Source organism: Anopheles coluzzii, chromosome 2, assembly GCF_943734685.1.
Source record: "Anopheles coluzzii chromosome 2, AcolN3, whole genome shotgun sequence".
Lineage (NCBI taxonomy): Eukaryota > Metazoa > Arthropoda > Insecta > Diptera > Culicidae > Anopheles > Anopheles coluzzii.
In genome coordinates, this window is record NC_064670.1 from 12,060,426 (window position 1) to 12,087,595 (window position 27,170).

Here is a 27,170-nt window from a genome sequence, read left to right on the forward strand (position 1 = left end):
TTCGCGCCACACATTTCGCGCCACAACTTCCATTTCATCTCTGAACCGGTCTGTTGGTTGTAATATGGCGCATGATTTTCCACCGAAACCGCGCTCACGGACTGAATGTGAACTGGCATTGAGAGAGCATGATTTGCGAGCACCGTGCATTGATACACATCACATCGAAAACAAATATGTAACTTTGTTTTGGCCTGTTCAATGAAAAAAAAAGATAAAACGCTCCCACTCGTACCGTGGGCTGGAACCAACGAACCATCGCGATGGGAATGTAACATTTCTGCCTACGGCAGTGTGCTAACGTAATGAATATTGGAAAGTACTCCACAAACAGCTAGCCTACGCTCACCGCGGAAGAAACGTTCGAGTGGATGTATTGAAAATAAATATTTGCAAGCTCGTGCAAGCTTTGCACTGCATCAGAATATTAGAAATAAGGCGAATTGACTGTCGAAAATCTTCATGCTAACAGAATCGTATTTTTGTGCAAAAAGAAAGCAAGGCATTTTCAAATTTTGGTTCCTCCCACATGCTTTATCCATTTCTTGGTATTCATAACTTTCCTTCCATAACTACATTTCTCACTAAACTTAATCTTTAAACTCCCTTTCCATCACTAAACTCCCTTTCCAAGGCATCCTCCCAGTCCATTCCGCATGCTGCAAACCATTGTCACGTGGTAAAGCCTTTTCTTCGGGGCTCTTCGGGTTAGGACTGCCTCGCAGCAAATAATATTCACATACCGAATTCCGATTTCCGATTGGTGAAAGTGAGTGCCTAAAGTGGCACTTTGATTTGATTTTTCCCACCCGAAAAAGCCAGGTTCACGAGAACAGAGTTTTTTTCTCTCCAGGCCCATCGCAGGCATCCCTTGGACTGGGCACAAAAAAACCTGTGGGCAGACTTGTGAATTCATTCATATATTAACTTTGAAATTCAATATGTATGTATGTACGCAGCATCCACACCGGCAACGGTGACATCGGTGAAACACAAAGCGTATGCCCATCCGCGGCATAGCCGCGGTACACAATTTCTTTTTCCTAGGCCAAGGCCTGCGACGTAAACATGCCGGCAGTCGACAATGACGTGTGAATGTTACCATCACCACACCAAGCGAAACGATCATGTGGAAAGGATGGGGACGTGTACAATGCCACATACACACACACCCAGACAGAGTCAGAAAAAAGGGGCCAGAGCGTGCAGGATGTGGCGAGAAAATTCCCAGAGAATCCAATATGCGTCTGCAAGAGGCAACATTCCACATTCACGCCTTCTCGATAGGATCTAAGATAAGGCGTCCGGTGCCGTACGCGAACACACTTTGGATGAAGCAGGATGAGCAGAAGACAACGGCCAGACGACGACGTGTGGTAGATTTATGAATGTCACCCCACGGGCGCTGGAAACTTCTATCGTATGCCTGCAGTGGTAGGTACTGGGTTCCGGGCCACTCGAACCACCCGACATCAGTTTCACATCAGCCGGAGCCAAATTGGAGGAAAGGTGGGGCTAGCATTTTCGTTAGTCTCATTGTTTGCTGGAGCCACATCTGTGCGATGTCAGCATTTGATCCTGCCGGGTATGGCCAGCAAGCAGTAGATCTTAATCTTGTTTCTTCCGAATGAGCGATTCTCGCACGGCCGAAGACAGGGCACCAGACGTTGCTTCTCTTTTCCAAAAAAAAAAAACACACACACACAATCAATAGCAAGTGTAACCGTTGAAACGTTTCTGTTTCGTGCATTCGTGGCCCCTTTGATGAGACGGTATATGCACCGTACGGCCCCCCTGATCAAATGGGACCGGCAAGGTTGCATGAACACTTACCCACTCCCATCAACATATCACCTTCAGCTACAGCTCTGCTCAGTCCAACACACCAACAAGGCTCATGCAATGTAACAGCCCCGAAATGGTGGCTCATATGTGCATCCGGGACCGTACATCACCGTGCTTGCCGTGTATTGATCAACGTTGCTTCCCTTCTGCTGTATGTTGATGAAAATCGACACATAAATAGCAGCAGAAACTCATCGCCTAGCAAACGATCTTAACCGGCTTTCGGGCCGTGTAGTAGCAACGATGCTACTACTCTGAGAATACGCAAGATGGCGCTTTAGTGTCACATCCAAGAGGATGCTGATTGAAATAATATTTGCTTGTCCTGGTTTGCCGGTAGCAATGCACCGCCGGCTTAAAATTCATCTTCCATCGCCCGCACACACACACACACACACACACACACACACACACACACACACTCAAATGGCCTGCAGGGGGAGTAGGTGATTCCATCTTGCCAGCCTTCTTAATCAGAAATTCTGTTCGATGTTCTTATAAACACTAAATAAAAGTTCATTATCTTTTCATGAGATGAGCCACGATCAAACGCGGGTGAAAGCGGTGAAACAGTCCGCTTTCCACACGTTTTGCCACGGCTATCCGTGGGGTAGTGCCCGCCAGCGTTCGTTAGCTTTTTGGGTTGATACAGATTTGCGCTACACCTTTTCGGTGCTTTTTGTTGGACTCCCCTTTTTGCTGTGGTGTGTTTTGCATAAATTACTTAAACGTGACAAACTATTACCTACGGCGGAATGGGGTTTCTTGCATATTGAGGCCGAAGCTTTTAGCTTTACTCGCTGCCTGCTGCTGTCGAGCCACTTTGCTGCTGTTGATGATACTTCCCGGAGTGAATGGAAAGAAACACCACCCTCCCCCTTCCCTGTCTACCATACTGATTTCACTTGCGTTGGTAAATAGAGCTACGTTAAACTTCCGTCAAACATTGATCGGGAAAAATGAAAGTCTTCTTGAAAACCAATACCGAACCGAACCAGCGTAGGGCAAAACGCAAACGCGTCTGCCAGAAATGGCTTCAAAAAATTGACTTTTTCATCCGCTCATTCACGTCCCCCCCCCCCCCTCCCCAACCCCTTTCACTCTTTTTACATACAGTTTTTGTCCATCATAACGAACACAGCGCTGCTTTCCGGAAGACGAGCGCTATCGATGCGTGCCGTGGCACACTGATCGTGGCACACCTTTCGCACACTCATAACCGATCGTTTGTTGCAAAGTTTTCCATGTACCGGTTGATGGCAAAGTTCTTTGCCCAACCGTGGGAGCCAAATGGAGGAAACCCTTTTTTCGTCGGGTTTCGGTTTTGGTAAACAAAAGCGCCTAAAAATATTCACTTCCGGCACTCGCGGTGCGCTAAAAGTGCTTTTTTCAATACGGTGAAGAACCTCATCGGGATCGCGAACTTTTCGCAGGGCGCGAGCGGGCAGATGAGTGCAACCACGGTTGTGAGGTGGTATCTAGCTGACGCTGAGGTAACTTTCATAAAAGGGAGGAGATGTTGTACATTTTGCTTCCATTTGTTTCTTCCCCCTCCCGTGCCATTTATAACGTTGCCTGCTCTCCGGTAATACTCTACGAACGAATCAGGATTGAACGGTTTTTATAAAAATATGCCTTAACTCGCGTAGCGTAAGTATTTCCACTTCGACGTGAAGGTCTTGTTGAGATGAAACAGTATACTGCCAATATTGTATCCACAATGCGTGTGCAAGCAACGCTATTAAAGATGAAGCATGAGCGGGAAAGAAAAGAAAGTGGTTATCCCTACACTGCAATAATAATCTATCTGCTATGCTCCAAGCGCAATGCATTGTGGTGCAACTTGAGCTTTTCTCTTCTACCTTTCTTTGTAAGGTTTCGGGAGTGAAACAACGAAAAAAGACTTCCCAAAAATACATTAATTTTGTCTCCTGTAAAATGTGCTCTAAAGCAAAGATGTGTTTTTGAAGCGAGATTAAAGAGAGATTGAGTTTCATGTAATATCAACAGCAACGCTTTGTGTAACATTGCTCGCAACGCCACACCGAGCAGTGTGTGTGTGTGTTCAATTCTTTAAACATTCGTCCTCTTTAAACAATTACGAACCACGTAATGAATTTTCGGAAGGCCTGCAGGCTTGTGATGCTTTAAATCTCCCCAGAGAGAAGCCGGTAGCTCATTTTCCCCAGGAGCATGTGCCATGTGCGCTTGGTTCTTGGTGGTTTTGTTCTTTCGTTCCTTCGTTTGCCTCCACTATGGAACGGGGCCACCCGAAGAACGGGAAAACCAACAGACTGATCACTCGGTGGACCATTAAAAGCTCCCAGCTCCTCACCAACCATTGGAAGCAGGGTGAACATCGCAACCGAGGCATGACCGGAAGGTGTCCTCACACACGTAAATGAAAGATAAATGTTGACCGTTCGAGGGCAAACGTACTAATATTGTTTCGAACGTTCTCCGCATATTTGGACACCCTCGAAATCGCGCTGGTTGGCTGGTGCACACATACGTCAAAGGTTTGGTGGCTGGCATGGGCATCCAAAACTACCATGTGCAGTAACCATGAGTGTATGTGGTCGAACGACACTCGAAAGAAGGGAATGAGACACACCGGTACAGCGCAATCGGTGCAAAAGTGCCACCAAATATGGCATCACACACAAGGTACTAAACCCCCGGGCGTGCGGCATTGGTGGTGCTATCGAGATAAAGAAGTCGCCGAGCAAGCGACAGAGCGTGGTGGACAGTTTAACGCCTCCGGGGCGTCCGTTCTTGCTTTATCCGAACCGTGTCGACCACGGCAGGCTGGCGATGGTCCTGGACCTTGGTTTTGACCTACAAACTTATCCCGGCCCGGAGGCCATTAAAGCAAACGTCGTACTTTGGGAGGCTAGCTGGCACACAAACACACAACCCCCAGATTCCCAGACCCTGGGACGTTCCGGCAGGGCTGCCGTCCAACCGGCTAACCGCTGCTTTCAGAGCTTCTGCTTAAATAAACTCTATCTCTAGCAGCTTCAGCTCCCATCGGGTTCTTCTTCGTTTAGCAAAACCCGTGGACAAAACCGACAAACTACAGTCACCACCACCACCGCCACGCAAGGATCAGGTGTTCTCAAGGGAACTATAAAACACTTCCCTCCGTCGGACACTGCGATCCACTGCGGCTGAAGGACCCGTACCCGTGTTTATCCAGCATCCCGATCAAATTAGTACCACACCGAGACTGAAAGAGAGAGAGAGAGAGAGAGAGAGAGAGAGAATCCCATTTTCTTTAGCAACATTTTTGCCTTCCGGTTTTTGCAATTGTTAACGGTTAGCCGCCATGGTTCACCTGCGTGTCAGCGCCGTGGTCTCTCGGGCATTCTCGGGTAGCACGAGCGCCGTCGTCATCGCAGAGTGTGATAAATGGTCACTACCCGGCACGAACTTCCCTTGTGTGCCGATGCAATCAATAGTAACACGTTTCAACACATTTTACACACACACACTCGGCAATGGTAAGCTCGAAGCAGAGCTACTTGGCCTAATACAACTCGGAAATGCATCCCCACTGTCCGCATGCATTATTCATCACCACTTACAGTGATACCCGGACACGGTTGCCCGTGCTATTCACGGAGGAACTACAGAAAGAAGAGTAATGCCATTAGATGTTGTGGTAGTATGAGCGTTTCCGTTCCGTCCTGCGATGCTGGAGGGACAAAGCAACGGTAATTGTCGATTCAATTGTGCACCGGCAGTAAAATGAATTTAAAAACGTTCGTCAATGTAAAATTCATCCTAACAGTAATGTTAATTTGTGTACACCGGTTGGTTACGCTTGCCGTGTTTCCTATCCCATCCCACCCTCTCCTTAGCGAGGGGCTAAGGGCAAATTTAGTTAGCAGCATGTTTTACCACGCAATATTATCAACCGAATCATGCTTTTTTTTTTGTTTTGGTGTGCACAGCGAGCCAATTCGAATTGGCAAACGAACCGAAAGCAACCGATAATGAGGTTTGCACAGCGCTCATTTCACCTTTCATATTCGTGTAATGCAAATTCAATTTTCACTTCATTCCATATTAATAGGCACCGTACACCGTTAGGCATTTTGCCCGCGGCGTGCAACAAGAAGAAAAAAAAGCTCCCCGAACCGGTTTTGTTGGACGCAGTAGTGTACACAGTTTTAAAACAAAAGCTTACCCGCGATATAACCCGCGCCCCTGAGCGAGTCGAGAATTAGGCCAATTTAAATGCATTATGCTGTACTTCCTCGCACAAAGTAGAGTGCTTATTGTGTGAAAATATTGAATGAATTAAAACGCTTTTTTCATTATTCTTTAAGCCAAGGCGGTAAGTAGAGGTTATGGATTTTTACATTATTTTTATTGTTATTATATTTTAAAGTACTAAAATTGTGATGAGCTTGTTGATATAAACTAACACAACCCAAGCGAAACACTTGTCTTTCGTTGCACTAGCTGCTGGGTTGGCTACATTTAACTGTTTTTTTTTCATTTTCATCGTCAGGTAACCCACTACACGTTCGTGCTAGCTTGTTGCAATAGTCACGATTGCTTTTTTGTATAAACTTATTCTATTTGGTGTAATGTCTTCATACGCAGACATGCTGGTGTGTACAGGCTTTCGAGATTTAATTCATTACCACACAGCCGGATAATAGATAGTCAATCTTTGCAACGGGAGGTCGCGGTCCATTTCAGGTTTGAACTCATGACCCCATGACGGGCGTGTTATTGAGTTGTTCGAGTTGACCACTGTACCACGGGATCGCCCGATAAACAAAGAGCATTTTATTCATACATATAGCAACACTGTCTTATGTACTAGCGTAATTACATTGCGTATACTAGCTCAGTGTATTGTAGTTTTAAAAAGTTTATTTTCATTTTAATTCTTCTTAAATATCCTTAAATATTTGATTAAATAATCTACATCGTTGTAATCGTTGTGCATTCTTTAAATTTGTGCTCAAGATCATCGTTAAATCCACATTATTCACAACCGGTGCTTGATTTCACTTCAAATTTATTTTTAAGTTCTTCAGTTATTAATTTTTCATTACCCAATAGAGAGTGATAGTTTCGCTGTTTTAAATTCAGTTCGGTATGATTGATATTACGCCACATCCTGTTCCTGTTTTAGTGACGGTGCTTTCTCATTGTATGTGTGGTAGGGGAAGTGAATTTATAGTTTGGTGGTATATGTCTTTAGCTGACGAAATAACTTTATTTTATTTTATTTTATTTTATCCATTTTATTAGGCTATTACTGTTCTTATAAGCACTAACAACTGATAAAATTATGTTAAATATTTAGGCTTTAGAGCTTAACTGTACAAGTTCTGTTTCAGATACTAGCGTACGAAATTCAGCGAAGCGTTCAGCAGGATTGGCCCTCAGCCTTCTAGCCCCACTAGTAGCAGCAATTTATGTGAGCATAATTCCCAGCTGCATTTAAAGCCGAACAAACTGTTTCACTAGCATTACCTTTATGCCTCTCCTGTTTATAGTTAGGCTACAGTTTACTGTTTTTTGTGGAACCATTTTTGCAACAATGAATTGAACTGTATCTGTCAGACAGGCAGACGAACAAAGCTAGAATAATTAAGATATGTTCCAGTTTTTTCTCATTTTCCTCTTGAAATCGACTGTTGAAATACGATTCGCCGAGCGCACTGGAAACTGCAACGAATGCATCCAGTACAGCGCCTGTACGCAACACAACAAACCGGAACGCTCACCCACACAACGCACATCAAATGAAGCCATCTGCTGTGAAGTGTATGTGTGTGTGTGCTTGGCTTCTTTTTTCAACCCCCAAAACGAAACGAAACCTCTTCATTCCAATTGACGCCGCGTGAATTTGCACGGCATTGCGCGTTTCTGCCTCTCTCTCTCTCTACGATAATCTTGTCGGTCAGCTTTCGCGCAAACCAGAAAAACCACCCATCAGCATCGCAAAAGCTGGCCACCGTTTCAATCAATTTTAATTACTGTTTGAAAAATTACACCCTCCATACCTTCCCTTCCTTTTGCACCTTCCAACCCGCCCCCGCTCGGGTGCTCGCTGTGCAGCTTTTTTGAGTGATGACGTTCGAACCGCGTGCGTGCGTGAAATATTTCACCATTTTGCACCGAACCGAAGGGGCAGACTCGAACGAGCCATCAGAAACAGTTGCCGAATAAATAACGCACAAAAAAACACACTCACTCACAAGCTTCGTTGCGCCTTTCGAACGGCAAACCACGGGCTAATGGCTGACGGGGAAGAACAACATCGAGAACGTTGTTGCCGTGTCACCGCTCGAGGCCGCTCCTTCACTCCCCTGCGCACGGGACGCGAACCAATCGGCACTCGACCGGCTCGGAAACAACACACGGGACGAGAAATAATTTGAAAAGTTTTAATTAAATTTATTCATTGTGCGACGTTTTCGGATGGTGGAAAGACTACCCTCGGGCTAGCCATACTTTCCCATACTTTCGCCCATTCGCCCGCTGCCTTGCTCCCATCGCTCTTACTTTTCACTCTCCTTGGGTCCTTTCCACCGCTCCAAATACGCTCCGAACGAAATCGTACACACACACCCCCCGATTAATGCACCCGACTGCATATGGGTTCCGGCGTGTTTTGAGCCCACTTGCTCAAGCCGTGGGCTCAACCACCCCAAAACTTTTGCACTGCACAGGGGAGTGGGACGTTTAAGGCATCTCCGGAGAGCTCAAGGCTCCCGTAATGCTTCGCGCTCCCCTCCCCTTCACGACCTGATAATTAAGAGTAAAAATCATGTCAACAGCAAGTTGTACGGCGCAAACGGGCGCAGTTAATCGCCCAACTAGAGCCAGCCGCACTCGAATTGGGGATCGCAACATCCAAAACTACCCGCAAAAAAAAAACACGGGAAAGGGAAAACTTTGCACAAACCCCTGCACATCCCCAAAGTGCTGAGCCGAAACGGGAAAAGTTCCTTGGCAAATGTTTTGTCTCCCCGGTGGTGGTTCAAAGCGAAGAGGAACTATTAATTGAAGACATTTATTATCACTTGGTCTGGCGGCGAAAAAAGGGTGTAATGGGTGGATTTGTAAGGCATCTGCTTGTTGTTTTATTCTTCCTTGTGAGCCTTTTGCTGTTGCTGCTTTTGTTTAGGTACCATTTTAGGATATGTCACTCCGGGCCCAAACAAAGGACACTTCAAATGTGTACGAATGTGAGATGTAATTTTCCAACCGACTGACTGCTGTACCGACCAACAAGGAGTTGTAAACTTTTCGCCTCGTTTGCCCTTTTTTTTGGTGCTGTTGTTTCAAAGACACTTTGTCAAAATGTATGCTTTCAGCCGTTAAGCATGTAACTTGTGCACAGCCATTGAAATTCATTTCGTGCGACAGCTGTGCCAGTGGCTTGAGGGAATGGTTCCCGATGTGTATGGAACGAACATTTTTCACTGGGGGGAAATGCACAACATAGAATGCTGCTCGGTTGGATTTACAGGATCAAACCAATCCCACATGTCTCTTCCATTCCGAATCATTTGCTAATTGGGTCAAATTTCAAATAGGTTTGCTGTTGACTGCTATTGCTGACAGCTGCTGTTGTCTCTGCTCTATGCGGCATTCATCAGTATGCTAATGTGCCACGAAAATGGGGTTTTGGCTCAAACAGCTTCTGCTAGTTTATATAATTAGTGTTGTAGAATTGTGAGGTAGTTGTGGATATCTATTCTTTTTTTCCGCACATCTGGTCACATCTGTAATCAATCAAGAAGGTATCAGCTGCAATGTACTCACGTTTGCACCAACTTAAAGTAACATATACCCTCTACTATTCAGGCATTGCTCTTACAAACGGGGTAAACCACATAAAACAAATGTGTCGCCTGAAGGTATGCAATTGGCGATACAATTTGTGCAAAAAATAGCAATATGGTCTTTTTTAGACTTTAAAAGCTAAATGTATTGATGTAATGATGTAAAATTTAAATACATGATCGTAAATAAGCCCTAAAACACAGAAATGATTACCTTGGTCGATGCCAGTCTCAACCGGTACCACTAAAATCCTCTATAAAGAATCCACTCTGCGGCAGTACATAATTGCCCCCCGCGCAAGTGCCCTTAAGTAGACGGTAATTTAATGTAAAAGTAAATGCACCACTCTTCATCGATGCGAGAAAGTGCATCATAGCACCAGTAGCTAGTAAAACGTGTCGTCTTGCGCTACACTTTCGCCAGCCAGCACTGCTTGCCGTATCCATCAGCTTCGTGTAACGCGATAAGCTTGAATCTCGTAGAAAGTATGCTAAAGCAGAGCTCCGTTAAACTTTACTACCACCACTCGTGCCGCCAGATTCGAGGAGGCAAATCAGCGCACCGGAGTGAAATGAATGATGGCACTTGCTGTCCGCCAGTTCGTCGTTGGGCAGTCCTGGCAGTCCTTGCCCACCTTTATGGGCGGACTGGGTGGTCTGCATTATCTGCAATTTATTTCAGCATAAAATTAGCCCGAATCTTCGCGGACGGCCAAAACTCGCTACTAGATCGTGGAGGTACCGTGCGGAGGTGTCAAAACGGAGCAAGTGAGGTCTAAAACTGATCTAAAACGATGGTTTAATCCTTTCGATTGACTTCAGCAAAATCCCATCCACGAACCGTAAAACAAACGCTACCGATACGCGAACGGCACGACACGGAGCAGTCTGATGTCTTGCCTGATTTGCCACGCCAACGAAGGAAAAACTTAGAGCGAACTTATGCGGGTGATGCGTCTGGACCAATTTCCGCAACGTCTAGCAACGTTCATAGCTGCGTCCTGCAAGGGATGCTTCACACAAAATCCACCACTCAATGGCATTGCAGTGAAGCGCTCCGATCTTATCGATCGATGAATGCAAACCTTCCAACCGTCGATCCGCCGTACGTCTGCTTCCTGTCCATAGCAGGGCAGCCCTAATTGAATGGTTCGGACAAATTAAATTACATTTATCACCCATTCACGCGCAAGAATGGTATGGTTTATCTTGCCTCTAGTTTACGGTCAGCTGGACCCGAGCTGACCAGCAAACCCTTTGGAAGTTTACCCTTTTTGGTGATCAGACTACAACGGGTGATGCAGTAGACGGCACTGAAAAGCGCTTCAAACTCACCACAGCATGCTTTTACCACGTCTTCTAGATGTACTTTCTGTAACGATTGTTGGTTGATTTTTCTTTCCAGCAAAATCATGGTTCAGCTCGTTGAGGCAGTAATTCCTGGGCAGTTTTGCGAGCAACCCGACTGAAGAAGGCGAATGTCAGAAGCAAACTTTGGGGATAGTATTAACATTTCTTCGTAGAGCACAGGGAAACATTCGATGGGAAAACGGAGAAACAGAGCAAGGTCAAACGTTTCCCGGATTTTTCAAGACTTTTACAAGTTTTGTTGAATGTATTCTTTTTTTTCTAAATATAAAATACATGTCATGTTCATGTTATTTCCTTTCTAATGGATAAAAATGTACAATTGCTAGTTACAACTGTAAAGAAAGAACCTACAAAAAAGAAGTTTTTTGTCAAGTATCGATTATTTCTGGGGGGAACAAAAACACCACCAAAAGCATGATGTCTTACTGCTGAACTAAGCTCCAGCAATGCAACACTCACGACATGCTGAACACACTGCAGGCCACTTTTACTTCATTCAAGAAAAGCGAAAAAGGGTATCAAAGAAGCTGTTGAATCGCAACGAACACCAACACCAAAAAGTAGCTCACAAAAACTCATTCAATGTCGCTCGACCTAAGGTACATTAAAAAGCTTGCTAATGTATCCTCTTTGTCACAGTGGCTCGTCCGGGCAAGCTCGTTTTTATTCCTTTTCTTTTGAAAGTACCATGTCGAGCGGTCCATTTCATGCTCGGACATGTGTTTACGGGGCGAAACATAGCATATCATCAGCACAGTGCCCGGAAAGAAAGCGAGCAAATATAATTAATCAGTGTTTTCTGTGCGAATGGTTTCACCACGCCCGATCGGTTACAGCCAGCCAGCATGCATGTTCACCGATCCGATGCACATTGCATTGTAACGTCCGGCAACAGGAAGTGCGCTTCATTACGATTTCGGATTGATGCAGATGGTTTCTTCCGATAAAGTTTGATTGATTTTTAAATCATCAAACTCGGTACCGAACCACTCGCTTACCGGTTAGACCACTTACGTAGAAATTGTTTCATTATTCAAGCAGCATTTAATTTAATTCGGTATTTTTTATCTGTCTTACGATTGCAAAATTTGTAAAATATTTTATTCTATTCCAAAATGTGGCATCAAGCTGATGCTACCCACTCATAAAATGAATGCAAGCGAACCAAACCCATACCCACTTACGCCTGTAAGTGCTTCCACTCCCGTCCACTCTTCACTCCCTCACTGAAACGAGTCCACCACCGGGCTCCACCGGGCATCTGTAAACTGGAACGTGCAACAATTCGCCATTTTCCAGCAAAATAAAATGCCAACCATTTAACCATGCTACATTCCCGTCCCGGCAAAGTTTCCTCCATTCCTTTCAATGCCTTCTGCTACTGCTGCTGTCAGTAAAGCAATGCACCGCATTCCGACAAAATGGAACCGAACGAACGCACGGCCTGTCGCCCGGCCCCGAGCACAATCAAACGCCCGGAAATCTGAGCACAGTAAATGTGCAGCAATTAGGGGAAGGAATTCGCACTGCACTTTGGGCGCACACAGTTTGCGCCAATGCCAAATTGCCGGCTGAAAGGCACACCCGAAAGCAACAGATAGAGCGTGGAGAGCAACGAGAGAGAGAGAGAGAGAACGAGAGAGAAGGGTGCCGGCGGAGGAGGGAAATTGAATCACGAGATAACGAAGAAAAGTTTAACCAGTTTCAACGATTTTCACTCAACCCAAACCGCTCAAACTCACCCCATCCCTACCCCGCTTTGGTTTCTTCTATTCAATTTTTATCCATTTTTTTTTTTTTGCAGTGGCAGAAGCTCAACCAACATAAACGACAGCACATTTTAAATGCACTTTCCAGCGTTTTAGAGTTATTTCCTCCGTTACCGGAAGCACTAAAACTGGGCAGCAAAAATGAACAACAGCAACAACAACGAAAAACACATTCTACAATTTGGACAGTTAATAAACTAACTTCTGAAACAGAACGGAATGGGATGGGCAAAAACTGTGCAGATGCATCGCACGGAAAGTGAGTGGAAAGGCCGATTTTTAAGCTGATCTATATGTGTGTTTGTGCCCAAAAAAAAATGGATTGTGTTATAGCCTGTATGCACACCGTCACACCGCCACAGCACTCATATCGCCGATCAGTGCGGGGGTAATATGCAGTCCCCAACAGCAAAGCCTTCCCACCGACCCAACAAAACGAAAGACAGAAACGAAAAAAAAACAGCACAACGAAGCGGCGACCGGTGGATGAAACTTTCCAACAATTCGTATGGCGCAACGCGCCGCACAATCTTTCCGTTTCGATGAATCATTTTAATGAGAATACAGCAGCCAGTGCCGATGCGAGCCGGAATGTTGGCTAAATTGAAGCGTAGTGGGCGGGCGAGGGGTGGAGGTGGAGGTGGTATAAGGAGCTGGTTATGGAAAAGGGAGAAGCTATTTTGACGCATCCCCACCCCAGTGCCGAATTCTCCACACCGGCAGCGAAATGAATCGAGCCAGCAGGCTCTCGTTAGTTCGAGATGAAGCGCCAGCCAATCAACCAAACTGAGCCAGGGCTGGCAAAATTCCACAAGTACCAGGTGTCAATGGACAATTTTCTCTCTCTAGTTCTCTCTCTCTCTCTCTCTCTCTCTCTCTCTTTCTCTCTCTCTCTCTCTCTATCTCCCATTAAAAAATAAATAAAACACGACTCGTGATCGATCGAGGCCGACAAACGATCAGATATTGGTGCGACATTTCGAACAAAATTTTCAGTAATCTTCGATAATGATGATGGGTAGGCTTGGGTAGGGAAGAAAAAATGATAAGTTGGCGAAGGGGAGCTTGCGAACAATGGGCGAATAATGGGGGAGATGGCAAAATAATAATAACATAACTTCCGCCGCCTGCAGCAGCGGGCCTTGTACACCATTTCGTTTCGATTTTTCACACCAATGAGCTTCCGATTGGTTGGTGTGGAGATGGCGGAACCAAACAACAACAACAACGTTAGCCCTCCCCCAAACCTGCCAGATCGAATAATGCAGATTCTGTCCCATTTAAGGAAGGGCAATTATTTAAACACCTGATAGGTGTACACAAGCTTTTTCGATATTTTTTTTTTGTTGATAGGTAAAATTAAAAATCCTTATTTTGTGCTCTCCTTTGCGCCAGTAACCGTACCGTGACAGCATAGCGCACCAAACGCGTAATGACACTTTTTCCACCCCGCCCGAACAGCTCACCTGTGATTGCTATCGCGACCGGGCTCTGCTTCAACAGCGTCACGCTTCGCCGCACACACGCCGCGGAAGTTGAACGTGAAATGCTTATCGGGAGAACTCACCAACTCGCCCAGTTGAGCGCTTTTTGGAGTTTCATTCTGTAATTGAATTGGTAAGAAACGCTGCACATTGGGCTGGGGGGATACGCAATGGGGCCAGCTGTCGCAAGGTTTTGCGAAAAGTGCACCAACCACAGTGCTGTCATGCCGGGAAGGAAGCACCTTGTGCTGGATACAATCGCAGTTGGCCGTGGGGAAAATTAATCACCGCCGCATCGTTGTGTATTTCTTTCTCTCTTTCTCTTCTGCTGTTTAACTTTCAGCATCATTCAAGCGGACGGGTTGTTTCTTTTCACACTCTTTTCCATTTTCGATACAAAAAAGAAGGTTGAATCGATAAATCTTGCTCCACTGCGCGGAGACTGTCGCCGTTCGCCGATCGATCGTCTGAGAATGACAGCCATCCAGTAAGTGTACGCGGTGGTGGGTGCTGCTGCCATCTGGCGGGAAGTCGGAACCGCGCTAAACCGGCTCCGAAGTGTCATGCCGTCTCGAGACGGAAACAGTTGCTGCCCATGCAATCCCATGAAAGGCAAGATGTGGTGGTATGATTTAGAGCGCCTGTTACAAATCAATTCGTTGCATCCTTCATTCAGAATTCTATTTAGCAATTTGTTTGACTTCTAGCCCCGAGCTGCTTGCCACTGCCTTGAGCTCGCCCCCGGCCCAACACTGCACACGGAAGGGAAATTGAATTTGAAACTTACGACAGGACACGACATGAAATAAATCAAAAGTCCCCGGTCACCCACGCCCCGGACAACTGGTGCCGAACTGATGTCCAAGCCCTTCTTCCCCGCTGTGCCTTTTCCTCGCCACCCGAACGGGGGAGCAATGCCGCAGCGATCGTCAACTGCGAAGCCCACTACTGCCTGCAAACCACGCCTGGATCAAGTGGGTGAAATTGAATAAAATCTCGGTACAAGGCAAAGGAGCAAAAATCTGCCTATGACTGTAAGGTTTGAAGATCAAAAATTCAATAGCCAAATAAGCAGTTGCCTGTAACTGGGGTGCCGAAGCCGGCGGCACTTTGCCTAGCCTTCGCTTTGATCGTGGTGGACGAACGGATCCGGCCCACCGGAACGGGGTGTACATGTTGATTTATTCATACCATACCATACCGTACGGATGCCGTTCGAACTTTCGAGCCGTTCGTGGGGGAGTGGATATATTCTGCAATATCAATTCGATTGGTTTGCCGGTACTGGCGGTCAACATGGCGAGCTCCCGGGAAGCTCCCAGTTTTGCAATGGCTAGCAAGCATGGCACGAAAGAGAAAGCAAGAGCACCGAAACGTGTTCGGTGCTGTCAAGTGGCAAAAAGCTTGAAATATTTACCTCCTCACTTGTTCTTTCGGCGTGGCGTTCTGCTTCATTGCTTCGAGAATGCACCGTGGCGGTAGATCACCTCGTGCACTCTGCCCCAGAAATGACAGGTCAACAGGCACCAAGCACAAGCGTGTGATTTGGGGGGAAGAAAGATCCGAAGGGACAGAGGAGTGACGTACGGCACATATGGTACATATTATGTCCAGTGCATTAATCTTACCAATCTTCCCTTCCAAGTGTGTGGGGCCCCATCGGTACCCATCCCGCTGAATCCGGCGTGTCAGTTTTGTGGTTACGGTTCAACGTTTCTTTTCCCACTCTTCCCCTCGAAGCCCCTTTGGCCCCGCAAATCGCTCACTTCCGGGACTGTCGACTGTGTTTCCGTCCGTTGTTTGCTGATGAGAATGATGATGTTGTTTTTGATGTTCGATGTCCATGCCATGATGGGGCTGTTCGTGGTGGTGTCTGAGCCTGTGAGTGATGAGCAACACGAAGCTCAATGTTCAGCAACAGCAGCAGCACACACACTCACACGTTTTGTCAACGGCCAGCAAGAACCGGACCGACCGGATTGGGCAAGGATTTTTGTTTTTTTTTTGTTTAGCCCCAAGCTACACTTTGCTGGTAAATAAGTAATGAATCTCATTGTCCTTTTTTTTGCCGAAGCTTTTGTTTTCTACCCCTTCTGGTGCCCACTAAGCTTTACAGGCTTAGAGGTGACAAGCTCTTCGACAGGTTGTTTTGTTTGGCCATGCATCAACAATGTTCCACCTGCATGTAGGATATGTTTTAGGTTTTGTTTTTCAGCTTTTTGATGTATTTTAAATAATGCAAAAAAAAATCTATTCAAATATAGACATCAATCGCCTGCTGCAGTATAGAATATGATAAGAAATAGGTTGTAGAATGGGGCGAGGTGGCAAGGTATGCTTCCGCCATTAGGACCAGGATAACGAAGGTGGCAGATGAAGGTGCTACATAGTGAGCGGTTACGAACACAACAAACACTCCCCTCCTCAGTCACCCAACTCATCCAAATCGGTAGTCGCCCCTGATACTGCCCTGATACTACCCTGATACTACAAATAGACTGGACCATCTAAAATCAGCTTCGGGCTGGTTGCAATAGTCTCATTTCCAACCGTCATTTTGATGAACTTGTTCAGCAAAAATACCATAACCACCACCTGATCTTCATTGACGAATCCGTACAAAACGGTTCCACTGGGTGTGGAATCTACTCCAGCATCGACAATAGCGCCATCCGACTACCAGGCCATATTACTAGCCTTTATAAAGAACTCTAACCTAAAGCACAAGCGAAACAGACAATATAATCAATCGATAGGCTTAGATTTTAAGCTTAGAATTAATCTACAGAGGCGAATGAGGCCAATCTACAGAATGTGAATGAGGGAGCGGTCCCATTGTACAGTCGTCAACTCGACAAGCCCTCAATAACATGCCCGTCATGGGTTCACGCCTAGAATGGACCGTCCCCCCGTAGCAAGGATTGACTTATCCGGCTGCGTGGTTAATGAATTAAGTCTCGAAAACCTGTAAAGGAGGTCGGGCATGTCCGCGTAGGACGTTACGCCAAATAGAACGCGTTAAGGCAAATGAGGAGGCCAATCGGTTCAAAGTCTCTAAAAAAAAATCTAAATCTAAGCATATTTTTTTAAACATTATTTTTATTGGAAAACATCATCCAATACTAATAATTAAGTTCATTTTTTTTATTTTGGTTTTTTTAAGTATTTATCTTTTCTTCATAGTAAGCATAAATTACTGACTGTACTAGCCGAACACGTGCTTGATATCGTAAACTACCATGCGTCTCCATCAAAGCGTATATTCGAGCTGATGCGTTTCGAGGAAAGAAAATAAATCATCTATTGAATCTCTTCTTATTAACAAGAAACGATGAAGCATTATAAACATATGTAAACTTATGAACTTATTGTTAACAAGAAATTGTGTATCTCACCTTTAAAAAACAATTTTTCAAATTAAAGATTCATGCATAAACATCCATCAGATTCCCTTAAAATGTTAAAAGTATCACTAATCAACAATTTCAATTCAAGCTACATCATTTTCAAACAGTAATAACCAAAAGAAATGCTTATAAGACCAACCGACCCAATGTGGCGGCTGTATATTAAACTCCCATTGCTTCTGCCTCGCTATTAAATTGAGTTACTAATACTCCCCCAGTGGCCTGGTGTAGCAAATAAAGCTTGCCACCAAAAACCCTTCGCACCCTCAACAATCGTTTAGATCGAATTTCCTACTTCCCCGCCTCCCCTCCCATCCCCCCAAAACTGTCCCGCCCTCCGAACACTCTCCCTAAAATGGACCCGATTTGCGCACTGTTGCCCATTCCCTGCCCCATCTATCTATCACACCAAAAACTGACCGATCGACCAGCAAAAACCGGCCGGCCCATACGACACACTCGCCGCCCCTTTCCACACCACCAGGCACCAGCACGCTCGAAGGTGAGAAAAGTTTTCCAATTCAATTTCAACCATTTTCTCACCATTGCCAATCAACTGGACCGGAATCTTTGCTCCCAGCGGGCACCGGCGCCCGGGCATCCCGGTGGTAGTATATTTGTACACGTACCGGCTGTGCCAGTGGCAGTGCCTTTGTCATGTTCGGCTGGCAGGCCGGCACGGTCAGCAACGCCACAGCCTCATAAACAAACAAAAAAAAGGGGAGGAAAATGACATGATATAAGACCTGAAGCGGGTTTGGAAAAAACAAACATGACGCCGGGCAATACAAATGATGCTAAAGTTTGTTTGTGAATGTAGTGAAAGTAGGAGGAGGAGGAGGAGAGAGAGAAAGATGAATTGATCATGTGGCTTCCAGAAAATCTCCCACTCCCGAAGGTAAGGCCGAAGGTAAGAAAACCCCCAACAATGGCGCATCAGCAAACACACACACACCCACAAGCAAACAGTGGAAAAATCAAATCAAGCGCGAAAAGCATCATTCATACACCTCTACCCAAACACATACCAAGCACACACTAGAACGGGCAAGCCTATTGTCCAATTGTTGCTGAAGCAAGCGTCCCATTACCCTGACACGGTTTGCGTGGGTATGTGTAGCTTCACCGTGTAGCTTCGTGTGGTTTACTCCCACTACGCGACAGTAGAAGCTATTGTCAGCCCAGGATTCCAGGCTAATTTCACCATAGCAACGGCACACCGTGATGACTTATCGTGGCAACCCACCCTCCGGGGGAGGCACGTGAAAGACACGTCCCGAACCTCGAATTCTTGGAACGTTTTGTTCAAACGCCAACGATGTCCAAAGGCGAGCGTTTCCTTCGTAGGAAGCAGCCGATCAATGCCGATGTCGGGAAGGACACAGCACATTGAGGACAGCCATTTGGGTAAAACCTAATTTCGCTAGCCTGATACCTTATCACGGCGCCGGCGGTGTGATGGCAAACGGAATCAGGACGGAAGCTAAATAGCTGCAAAACAGGCTGCACAGGGAAGGCAGTTTTGAGAAGCACACCGGATGAGAAAAACACAGGAAGAAAACACTCGGAAGAAGATGGATGACTTCCTCTCTGCCCCACTACTGCTGCTGCTGCTGCTGCTGCTTCCCGTTCACTTTCTGTGTCTTTGAAACACAACCACATCATGGTGAATAGTTCCACCAACTATGGGCCGGCGCTATTGCACTTGCTCGGAACCATTTCCGAGCTCGGTCCCCTTGGGTTGGCTTCAAAGCTGCCCAAACGGAGGCCTGAAAAAGGTGTAACATCGCAAGGCCAAACATCGTTTTTAGGTGAGATGAGGTATCGCTTTGTGCTTACAAAAGGATCTCTTGTGTTTGCTCACGATAGTGTGAAATCTGCCGCTCAGTACGATGAGCAGTTCCGATGACAGTTCACCAGAGAAGTTGGTAAGATAGTTTGAACACATAGTAAGTAACTGAAGTCAGCGTTACTTACATTTTGTTTTTGTTTTGCTCCCTACACACTGTATGCTACTATTCTGTCACGTTTAACACATGACAGCTGTCAAATTAGAGTTTGTTAGTGATAGAATGTGAAACTTTTGTATAGTGTCAGGATAAATTTAACATTTTTTTTGGTATCGAAAAGAGAACAAATTCTTCTTGAAGATCTGAAAATCCAAAGTTTCATCAGAAAACCGTGTCATTCGTTCAACACACATACACACCCGCACAAACCCAAATGATGTGTGCTGCGCCAAAAGGGAACGCTCGCTGTCAACAACCATCATCGTTCCTTGCACTCTCGGGCTGTGACACACATCGCCACGGTCACGAGCCATCGTGGCCACGGCTGTCAATGGAAAGGACGGCGACGACGACAACGATGGTGACAACAAACGAAGTCAACGACGTCGTCCAATTAATTCCAGCCCAGGAAACATTTTGTCCGTCCGTGCCTGTTCCGTGCCGCACCCGAGGGGGGTAAAGTCCTCATTGTCTATCTGCCCGTCCCACAGTTCTCCTCCCCCCACACACAACAACAAAACGCAAAACCACTCATCGGTGAATCGATGAAAGAGCGCCGTGCTGGCCCCGGTACCAGAGATCCGCCACAAGGACACCGGCAGCCTGGCAGGGGCAGAGCAAACGGCCCCGGCGAAAGGAAGCCCACACAAAAGAGGGGGGGGGGGGGGCACAATTAGGATGGGGATTTGGGGGAAAGATGGGAACCGGAAAGTGGTTGCATCGAGCCCTTTTCTCCGAAGAAAGGGAAGAACATGTACCCCGAAGCCGAGATACCGAGTCGAAAGACGGCGTTCTTGGAAGTAAAAGCCGACGAAAGTACGCACGGCTCACGGACCGAGCGGACCGAGCCTTGCACCGGCCAGTGTGTGCCATCTTTTGGAGCATCTTGGGACGTTCTTTACCGTGCGGTAGGACGCATCGAGTGACTTAACAATTTATTTCACTGATGTCCAGCCAAACGTCCAAGGTACGGTGACATTCGAAGTCGCAAAGTTAGCTTCCTCCCTCGAGTGACGCAGTTTGATGATTTCTGCGAACTTACTGTTCATTATAAATCCAGCAATCCCAACAGCGCCCACTGTTGCCGTTGGACACGGCCGCATGGCAAAGATCATCGCAGGTTTTTGGGTGGGTACAAAACTGTCAAAACTTGAGCGTTTTTTTTTCACAATTACTTTGCATTTGTTTCGCTTTGCTTTCTTGCGTTTTTCTGTTGTTTTTTGTTTTTTTTGTTTGTCTAAAAGAAGAAGTTTTCCGGCATTTGGGCACGGGGATTTTTGTGTGTGTTTTTTTTTTTTTTTTTTGTTTGCTCGAGGTCAGCTTCAACACGAGCGCATCACACAATTATGGCAGGCTAATTAAGAGTCTACTTGCGCTTGTCTGTTTCTTGGTAGGAGGATAATTACCTTTGCCTCCCGTTACCATGGGCGACGGCTGCGTGTAATTGTGCATTGGTAAAATTCCACCACCGGAGCCGGTCGGCCAACAGTGCAATGCTTTCTTATTGGAAAGCTTTCCATTACGCGAATGGGAATTTTGTGGGATAAATAAGTGGGCAGAGAGCAAAAAATTAGCTCCCAATAGAGTGATCCAGTTGTGGGTCGCTCAGCAGCCAGCAAATGGATGGACCCCGCGCCTTCACCGCTCACGCTGGCTGGCTAATTAATCGGTTGCAATGTTCTGCCTCTGTTTCCCGATTGGGCATTTCCACTTCTCCGGTGCTTCCAACTTCCTTCCAATCTGGACGGACTTTTCCATCGAAACCGAACCCTTTTTTCGATTAATACTCCCGTTCGAAGCATCGATGTCACGGCAGTGAACGAATGACGGAATGGTTCAATTTCCCCCTTCCTCCGAATCAACCTTCATTTCATAAAGCTTCATGGTTTGCCGAACGATTGAACGTCCCGTGCACCCCGTTTCGTTCAAAACGTACATGATGATGTGAACTGATGCACACAAGGGTAATGTTTCTTCCGGAAGTTATTGCACATTCTCAGCCATAAAACTCGGTCGACCATGGCAGACGGTAGTGGCAGTTTTGGGGACGTAGTTACGAGTTGCAAATTCGGTAAAAGGAACTAAACACTCCCTTGCCGCGTACCGTTTCGTGGTGAGGTTTTTTGGGGGATGGATTTCGCTTCGTCCAGGATTAAAGATGGTACGGGCAGTTGTGCAGTTGCTTAGCCAAATCACACAACTGGCCCATCTCAATGCTTTCCCAAGCAGCGTTCTGCACATCTCTCTATAGGTATTAGTGTATGTGTGTGTGTGTGTGTGTGTGTGTGTGTGTGTGTGTGTGTGTGTGTGTGTGTGAGTTTTAGTATCGGTTTACTAAATGAAAACACTACGCCACACAGGTCGGGCGATAACCATAAAGCACAAGTGTCTCCATTCGCTTCCAATGACCAGCGTCAGCCAGGACCGGGTCGATTGAGGTTTTGCTTTCGAGCACAAGTGAGTGGCTGTGGGAAAAATGTAAATCCCACCAGAAAAAGCAACACAACAAAAAACAGTAACCAACAAAACCAACAGTACCAACCGAGGCACGAGCTATTCGTGTACCGATGCTTCACGAATTCATCCAGTGCACGCAAAACCCCTTGCCCTTCCAAAGCTATCGACAGTGGACAGTGGTTGACAAACGGGGAAACAGCTTCGGGTTGCAAGTGGAAAAGGTATACTATGAAGGGGGGTTGCCTCACAAATCCCCACACAGTGTTTGTGGATAGTTTGTTTAAGGGTAAACGAAGAAATGATTCCCATATTTATCGACATGCAACGCCCCCCCCCCCCCCCCCTCCCTCGTTTTGGTGTACACGCTCTCCGAAAGTGCCCACCAAAAGCTCGTCGCGTTGATTGTGTCGAGCAACGGAAATAAATTGGTTATTGAATAAACATAAATAATGTGGGCTAGCAAAGGCAAGACACACACACACACACAGAGATAGACACAGTGCTGCAAAATGTCATGAGCATCACGAGATTTCCACCAACGAAAACAATGAATATATCGGTGTAAGCTTGATGCTCATTGCTGATACTCAAAACGTCATGACATGCCGAACACGACATGCGAATGTTTGAGTGCAGCGCGATACTCTGACTGACAAGCTTAGCTTAATGCCGGCGCAAGCATAATCATGAGCCACTGGAACGAAGCTCGATCAGGCTGGAACGAGACTCAAACAATTGGAAGATCAATCACATGATTGGTGACATTTTGATTAGCACCCAACTCTTGGTCACTCACTTGTTCACGACATTTTTGTCGGCAATAATCACGACATTCTTGGAATATACTTGGCGTGAGGGATCAAGCAACAGAATGAGCATGCTTTCTCCCTTCTATCTATTTTGATTATCTATCGGGTCAAACAGAGCCGGAAAACATGTTCATTATGTTTCTTGGAACCATTCGTACGCACCACATATCTCCCATGACCATCGCGATGATCACCGACTGAAAATGTCGTGACCAAGTGTTGGGTGCTAATAAAAATGTCACCAAGCATGTGATTGATCCTCCAACTGTTTGAGTCTCGCCTCTAATCATCACAGTAGAGCTCGTGACGCTGACATGGTTTTGTTTTAGCCGGAATTTGTCATGACTATGTCAGTGACATTTTGCAACACTGATCACAGAAACAATAAAAAAGTCATGACATAGTGACTGACCAAGCTATGGTCACAAAAATGTCATGAAGCATGCATTGGTCGCACCAACCGTTTTGAGTATCACCTCGGATTATCACAATTGAGTACGTGACGCTGATATGGATCTTATTTCAGTCAGATTTTGTTCTATGACATTGACAATGACATTTTGCAGCACTGGAATGACAGTACCATGAGTTTAGTAGCCCTAAAGCCCTGATATCGATGAGGCGGCTGTACCGACGTGGCAATGGTATACGATTTGTAGGAACAGCGTTCCGGCCGACGTTTCGTACCAACGTTGTCTCAACTCTGGTTCTCTGGTGTGTAGAGGCCCACCACATGTACCGGCATGGACACGAATTCGACCGCAAATTTGTGGCTCGAAAACCACACCGTCCTTGTGCGTCAATGCAAACAGTTCCCTTAACCCCCTTGGACGCATCTAGGCCAACAAAGAGTAGTGGGAGGGGCGGGGGGGGGGTTGTAAGAAATTATGGCACATTGCGAGGGCCTTCACTTCCTTGTACTAGATTGGAAAGTGCTTCATCAAAATCCATCCCATACCCACACCTAGGCCTAGCCTCGCCAAATCCCACTATGACTAATGGCGAAACTCGGCCCCCGGAGGGGCCTTTGAGAGGTTTGTGTTTGTGTACAGTAATCCGAGATGCGGCGATGTCCGTAGGCTGCTCGCTAGTGGATCAACAATAATTATTGATTTCATTTCCTGCCTTCAGTGACACAGTCTCTTGTTAGATTGCCTCCTAACCCAGGTGAAGGTATGCATTGTTAGCTGCATCCTTAGACGGCGTCATGCTGCCCCTCTCGATCTTCCTGGGAGCAGGGCATGAACTGGAAACGCTTACCGGGGGATGCAATCAATGCCAGGGCCAGGGCTTGACACACCGGAACGTTGAACAAGCTCTCAAAACAGAACCACTCACTAACAAGTGTCAGATGAAATTATGGCCAGGGTGCGGATCAGACATACCGGATGCCATTTAAGCTACCTTGCACTCGGGTTTTGTTTGTTTGTCTTGCGTAGTGGCGTACCGCCGTGTGGCCGGGCATACATTCGATTAGGACAGCTTTCGTTGCATCGAATGCACATCGATTGCCAGCTCACTCTCTTATCCCTATTGAAAACTAATAACATTCCACCCTTGCCCTTCTATCACGTGCAAAAGAAAACCCCGGAACGAGCTACTGGATTGTGAACACCGTTGCGACAGGGCCTTGCACACTACCTTCTAATACCTTGCAGAAAAACCGGTGCACCAATCGCACCAATGCAAGTGGCGACTCATTCGAACCGACCCCTATTCGGAGTAGATGATAAATAAATGGATTTATTTTTAATTATCTTTCATGGTTCGTTCCTTACCCTCCTTCCCTTCTTTCTCCCCTCCTCCTTCGCTGGGGTCGTCCGGCGATGTTGTGCAATGTCTAAATCAATTAAAAAACCGAATGATCAATGCAATTAAAACCCGCACGGTATTGGCAAAGCAGGGCAATGGCAAGGAGTTCAATTAATGCAAGTTATTGGTGTATCATTTCCTCATCACCTCACCAGGCACCGGTGTACCGTAGTTGAAAGTAGTGGTTGCCACTTCTTGCTTTGTGTTTCGTTGTGTCGTGTGTTTCAGTCGTATGCATGATGCTCTAAGTGTAGTAAGTGATTTAGCTTTCGATGATTTGTTCTCAAGTAGTAAAAAGGTAAAATAAAGTAATTTAATTCCATTTTATTCACTTAGAAATTGAATTTAGAAGTTGAATTGAACTGAGGCAAATAATAGAGAGTAACTATCACAAAATAACTTGTTACCAGTAACTGGTCACTAGCTAAAGTAGCGATCGGCAAACTTTTTAGGTAAGCGATCAAATCAAGTAAATGATCGAGAGCCGCGGGCCAGGAGCAATTTTTTTTTTTTACTCTTAAATAATTACATTTGAAAATTTTAGAGCTCAAATAATTGGTTAATGACATCAAACAATGCAATCAGTGATATTAGTGATATATTTTGTAGTTATTTCATCCATGCCCCAAAAATGTGTGCCCCCAAAACATTATTGGAACAAACTTACATTTTGTTACTATCAATTAATGCCTTGTTAGACAAATTGATAACTGATTCCGTCTGAAAAAGCTCTATGACAATCGCTGTAAATAAGCAAAAGTGTATAAACGTCGTAGTTGTAAAGCAAAAATCAGGTTTCGGGTTTTTTTTACTATTCGTGTATGTTTTCAAATGCGCATAGAAGCAATGTCAATCCATATTACGATGATCAAAGTTGGAAGCGTTGGGCGGTTTAAAATTGCATAATAAAAGACGTTCAATAATTTGCATACGAATAGGTTCTTCCCATCTTTCATGGTCAGATAAATGCTTTCTCGGTCCGGTTTAAATGTTGCAGCGGGCCATATTTGCCTATAAAGCATGTAGTATCTGCTTTGCTTAGCTGCTAACATTCCCATCTCTAAAATCAATAGAATGCATGTAGTATCTGCTTTCGCGCAAGGACGCTGGCCGGTATAGCCTGAGAAATCAGTTCACCTCGAAGAACCTATCGCGACGGATGAAGCTGGGACTATGTAGCACCTATATAGTACCGTTACTCACATACGCCTCTGAGACATGAACACTGCCGAAATCTGACGAAACCCGCGTTTAGCCGCGTTTCAGAGGAAGATGCTCAGAAGGATACTTGGCCCCTTATGTGTGGAAGGACAATGGAGGAGCTGTTATAACGACGAGCTATACGAGATGTACGGCGACATCACTGTCGTGCAGCGTATGCATGTTATACGCATCGCAACGGACGACCAAGCCCGTAAAGTCTTTTTAGGCCATCCACAAGGACATAGCGGGCGTGGTAGCCCCAAACTGAGGTGGCAAGATGGCGTGGAGGCGTCCGTCATTAAGGCCGGGATAACGGACTGGCAGACGAAGGCGCGAGACCGCAAAGCAGTTTCGGACACTCCTCCAGGCAGGCCAAGACCGGACCAAAGCGGTTGTAGCGCCGGATAAGTAGGTAAGTAAGTATCTGCTTTGCAGCTTAGATGTTAGGGACGTACTGCCATGCGTATTGCATACTTTAAGGCGTATAGCAATAAAATCATACTATTGTTGACAGCTGTGGCAACGATGGAAAGGTATCAGTTTTAGTAGCTTAGCTTAGTAGCTTAGGAGCTTTACAATCAAAAAGCATAACAATCAGGTGGTTTGTAATTATTTCCAAATAACAACGGATGCCTCAGTAATGAAGATTAATCCCGTGTTGCCGAGCATCGGGTCAAGTGAACGGGTCTAACCTGTCGCATACACTAACCTTAGTCCCACACTAACCAACTCAACATGCCGCCGACACCCTTTAGCGATACGGAATGCCATAATAACACCATCATTAATTTGTATCTCCACCAGACACAACACAACATGGTAGTGTGCACGTCTTCGGGCGTTGGGCGTAAAATATTTATTGAAATTCTCTCCAGCGCCTGTCGCTAGTCAGGCACGGCATTACTGTCCCGGCCCTGACAGGAAGAAAATGCTAATTTCTATCCTGGTACGCATGTACGCCTGTTGTGGCAAAGGCCCGAACCCGGGGTTTTGCCACTTCTACAAAGCGTCAATTGCAGCGCGAAATAGATTTCCGATCGACATTCCACCGCTCTCCGGGTCCACCGTGCAGAAGGCTTCCTCGGTAGCGTTCGAATGCAAACGAAGCTAGGAATCTTGTTCCTTGGCAAAGCATCACCGTCGTAGTCGTCGATACGTATAGGCAAACTGGCAATGGGAAAAGC

The 27,170-nt window shown here is 46.0% G+C and overlaps 1 protein-coding gene across 1 annotated transcript in view; it reads left to right on the forward strand.

The window, feature by feature from the left end:
• LOC120952452 (heterogeneous nuclear ribonucleoprotein 27C) overlaps window positions 1-27,170 on the forward strand; it is a 214,784-nt gene that overhangs the window by 165,405 nt on the left and 22,209 nt on the right. The gene's annotated exons all lie outside the window — the stretch shown is intronic.